At 52.4% G+C, this 4,844-nt stretch overlaps 1 pseudogene; it reads left to right on the top strand.

Annotated features, from left to right (window-relative positions):
• Window positions 1–2,738: 2,738 nt before the first annotated feature.
• LOC136480689 (probable CCR4-associated factor 1 homolog 7) lies at window positions 2,739–4,076 on the top strand (annotated as a pseudogene).
• The last annotated feature ends 768 nt before the right edge of the window (window positions 4,077–4,844 follow it).

The following is a 4,844-nucleotide window of genomic DNA, read 5'->3' as shown; positions in this document are numbered from 1 at the left end:
ATCGAGAAGAAAATAAGAACAAGCCTGTTTCAGCGGGGAGAGGAATACTTCCATCAGCTCATAAACAGGAGCATGATCCAAGGGGTAGAGTCAGAAGAGGAAGGCATCATACATTGCTGCCGTGTTCATGACATGGTCCTTGATCTTATTCGTGGTCTGGCATGCGAAGAAAACTTCATCACTATCTCAAATGAGGATGGAGGAACATCATCACGACACAAGGTGCGTCGGATAACACACCAGAACAGGATATTGCTGGATCAATCCCATCCTGACGGTCATAGGGACATGACACAGCGTAGGTCACTGGTTGCCCATGGGTGTGATATCCGTGGTCTTGTCTTGCATCCGAGCTTTAAACTCTTACGTGTGCTAGCTTTAGAGAGGCGCACATCACCTGAGTATGGCAGGCGCTGGCTTGAGCATCTTGGGAAACTAGTTCATCTGAGGTACCTAGGGCTACGAGGTACAGATGTCGAAGAGCTCCCCGAGGCGATAGGAGCTCTAAAGCTTCTACAGACACTGGACTTGCTAGGTATCGGAGTATATGGTAATATGCAAGTCCAACTGCCATCGAGCGTTAGCCTACTAACGTGGTTGGTCTGCATAAGATGTGACGAATACACGAAGGTGCCCGATGGGTTCCTCCAGAAGGTGATGTCACTGGAGGAGCTACAGATAGGTGTTCGTATGCTGTCTTTTGAGTCCAAGAGGCAATTTTGGAAGGAGCTGGGCAACCAGAGCCTACTGAGGGTGCTCCGTGTGATTTACATAGGCAGGCTAGATGAGATCGTGCAGGCAGAACTTTTGAAGTCACTAGGCAATCTGCAAGAGTTCGAGCAACTGCATCTGGATTGTTATCTGCACACTGGAATTACCCCTGCCTCAACAGAGTGGGACAAAGCTGTGCTTTCAGAACATCTCAGGCATCTACGTATACCAGGCATCAGGTTCCCTTGTGTGTCGTCATTCATAGATCCCACGCTTCTCCCCAACGTTTCCTACTTGTGGTTGTCTGTGGATCATATGGACGAGGCAGTGGGCTGCCAGAACTCTGTTTCCTCCTTATTGAACCCAAGGATTACAGGACGGCTTCTCATAAGAAGGCTACGGTAGTTAATATTGCTGCCAATGATGTCTTCTTCCACAAGTTGAGAATTCTCCAGTTGTTTGGATGGATGGTCCAGCTGGCGACCAACGATGACTCGACTAGTGCTTCATTTAGCATCTGGAGGGGAGGACATGATGCTATGGTATTTGATTCCAATTCCAAAACAGAGGATGGGGGCTGCAGCAGCAGAGTAGCACCGGCCCCTGTTGCTGTGATGCCAAACCTCCACGACCTTTGGTTCACTGTCCCGGTCAGGGCTTTCTACAAGGATGGGCACGCTACCCGGAGTGACAATCTCGGCTTGGACTTGGAGTGCCTCCCTTCACTACGCTATGCCAAGGCACGTCTCGACTGTAAGGATGCCTTCCCTGATGACGTGGACAAGGCAGAGGCTGAGCTCCGGCGCATAGTACAACTCCATCCCAATAGTTCCGCACTCACCCTCAACGTAGATAAAAATGTTTGGTACGTACCAGTACACAGCGACGATGAAGAGGTACGTAGCAGCTGCCTAACTTGTTTAATAACCACGTTCCATTCCCCATTCCACTAAGGCACTAACACGTACTACTTCTTCATTACTATATTATTATTATATATAGTAACAATATGCCCAGAAAATCATAGCCCTTGATTTATAGAATTAGTAGGACAATTAAATTTCGTCCAGGGCGTCCTAGCTTCCTTGTTTAATTTCATCTGCCTGTGCTATTGTACATACGCAAGAACATCAACTTTTAAAGTGACTGACGCCCTTTCTTTTCGAGAATCATATATAAAGACTATATATTCATTCCAGGCAGAGGAGGTGACAGACGAGGATGTCTCAGAAGCCTCATTGTACGATACAGCAGAGGAGGATGAGATGACAGAGGAGGAGGTCTCAGCAGCTTCGCTATCTGGAAGGAAGAGGAAAATGAGGTAACCGACGAGGAGGTGGAGGTCTCAGAAGCCTCGGTGTCTGAAACAGAAGTGGAGGAGCCAAAACACTTGTCGTATCAATAATCCATCAGTTTATATAATCAGTGCCAGTGAAGTGACCATCCAGAGCATCCTAATATAATCTTTGTTCATGGAGAAATTCGCAAAGGCTTGTGAGTCCAGTGTTTCAGTTTAGTTGACTCAGGTGTGTTATGTCTTGGTGTGGGGCTACAACATATATATAATTCGTAACAACTCTGTTTTCAGTCGAGTAATAAAGTACGTAGACATATGCATCTGCGTGCCTTCAAAACCCTGTAATAATAACGGGAAGATTTGTCTTCAAGTCGTTGCTGTGTGTACTCTCAAAACCTTAAGATGCAGAACATTGTATTAATAATTATCCACTTTCGACACTTGTGAGATATTTGCCGCCATGCGATCAGGTTTCTTTTTTTTTTTTCTGTTTCGAGGATGTGCATAGTTTTGCTGCTGGAGTTGTCTCCTGCAGATTGTGTTGCACGTACGAGAAGCACGGGTTCGATGATTTCGATCCACTGGTTTGCATCTTTTACTGATTCTATGTATGCGCCAAGCTGCCTAATTGTCTTATCTGTTACTCCGAATGCCCCTCCCGCGAAAGCCCCCACCCGTCGTCGCTGAACCCTACCCTCTGAACCGTTTGCTACACAAGTAGTCGTAGGCCATGGCGACGCGGCCTGAAGACCTGCTGCCAGTTGAGATCCGCGAGGTGTGCGCAGCCATCCCCTCGGACGGGTTCGCCAAGATCCGCGACATCATCGATGACTACCCTAACGTCGTCGTGGACGTGCAGCACCCCGGCGTACATGGTGCACCGCCCTCTCCGTACGTCCGGAGCTGCTGAGCAAGTCGCTGGCCGAGTACAACTACGCCACCACGGAGGCCAATGTCGATATATGTACTCACCTTGATGAGCAGGCAACACAGACGATAGACGCCGCCCCTGCTCCTGTCAGTTCAACTTCCGAGGGTCGAGGGACCGACGTCGCGGATGCGGACCACATCGGGCTGCTCCGCCACAGTGGGATCGACTTCACCCGCCACGCCACAGAGGGAGTCGATCCACGACGCTTTGCCGAGCGTGGGTGACGTTCGATGGTCGCAACGGTGTGGGCTACCTGCTCAAGTTGCTCACCAACGGAAGCCTGCCTGACACGATGTCCTGATTTTCCTATCTCGTCAACATATACTTCCCTAGCATGTACGACATCAAGCACCTGATGAAGTTCTGCGGTATCGCCGACAGCGGGCTTGATGATCTTGCCAATATTATTCTTGATGTCAAGTTCCGCTCGAATCTGCCACAAGGCAGGCTCTGATTCGTTTCTGACAGCGATTTGCTTCAATATAATGAGCTTCGTCAGGGCTTCTTCAACGGGTCAGCCGAGAAATATGGCCGTGTGTTGTTTGGGCTTGGCGCAGTGAACAGCTCTTCTCTGGGTCACTGAACGACGAACAAAAAAGCTCAGCTCCTTCATCTTTCTTCTTGTTGAGGCCCCAGCGTCCGGCCGCACTAGGCCCCAGCGTCCACCCGCCACGGATCCAAGGCCGTGGAGCTCCCCTTGGCCCTCCTCGCCGGATCCAATGCCAGCCACCGTCGCGAGGACCACCCGACGCGGATCCGTCGGCCTGGAGCTCGCCTTGGCCCTCCACGCTGGTGGGGGCAGAAGGGAGGGGAGGGGCGCCCGCCGGGGAAGAAGAAGGGGGAGGGGAGGGACGGCCGCCGGGGAAGAAGAAGGGGGAGGGGGAGGGGAAGAAGGGAGGGGAGGGCCGGGGCGCCGGGGAAGGGAGGCAGCGGATCCGGAGCGACGCGGCGGATCCAGGGCAAGGAGGGGAGGGGCCGGGGCCGGCCGCCGGCGGGAGGAGAGGAGCTGGATCTGGGGCGGTGCCGGCGAGAGGAGGGAGGCGGCGGATCCGGGGCAAGGAGGGGAGGGGCCGGGGCCAGCCGCTGGCGGGAGGAGAGGAGGGGAGGGAGGGGCCGGATCCGGGGTGGTGCCGGTGAGAGGAGGGAGGAGGCGGATCCGGGCCGGCGGGAGGAGAGGAGGGGAGGGGCCGGCGGGAGGCAGTGAGAGGGAGCGGGGGCAGGGAGAGGTCGCGCGTGTGAGCGGGAGGAGAGGAGGGGAGGGGCCACGTGTGACCGGCGGGTGTGTGATTTTAGGGCGTGGGTGCGTGGGGCTTTGCCGAGTGTCCTGGATCCGGACACTCGGCAAAGTTTTTTCCTCATTTTTCCTTTTTCCTTCTTTTCCAGAAATTTTTTATTTGTTTGCCGAGTGTAAAAAAAAAAACACTCGGCAAACCATTTATTTGCCGAGTATTTTTTTTTACACTCGGTAAACCCCTTATTTGCCGAGTGTTTTTTTTTTGCCGGGTGTTTTTAGTTCAACACTCGGCAAAGAGCTTGTTTGCCGAGTGCCCGAGCAGTGAACACCGTTTCTGTGGGTCACTGAACAACAATCTAAAAACAGCTCCTCCGTGCAGTGAACACCGTTTCTGTGGGTCACGGAACAACAATCTAAAAACAGCTCAGCTCCTTCAGCTGATTGCTTGTTGAGGTCCCGTGATGGTTTGAATCTGCCTGCTGCCACCCACCAGGCCGACCCTGACTTCTCTACTACTATGTTACTGCAATCTCGTTTTTTCTTTTGTTCGGTTTGGGTTGTCTCCTCATGCTAGTTACAGGACAGCCTCGTGTACGTGTGTTTGAGACTTGGAGTCCGGCCGAGTCTATGTCTTTTGCCCCTGTTGCTTTCTGTGGCCGCAATCCGCATTG

Source organism: Miscanthus floridulus, chromosome 9, assembly GCF_019320115.1.
Source record: "Miscanthus floridulus cultivar M001 chromosome 9, ASM1932011v1, whole genome shotgun sequence".
NCBI classification, from domain to species: Eukaryota; Viridiplantae; Streptophyta; class Magnoliopsida; order Poales; family Poaceae; genus Miscanthus; species Miscanthus floridulus.
This window is presented reverse-complemented; position numbering and strand designations above follow the sequence as displayed.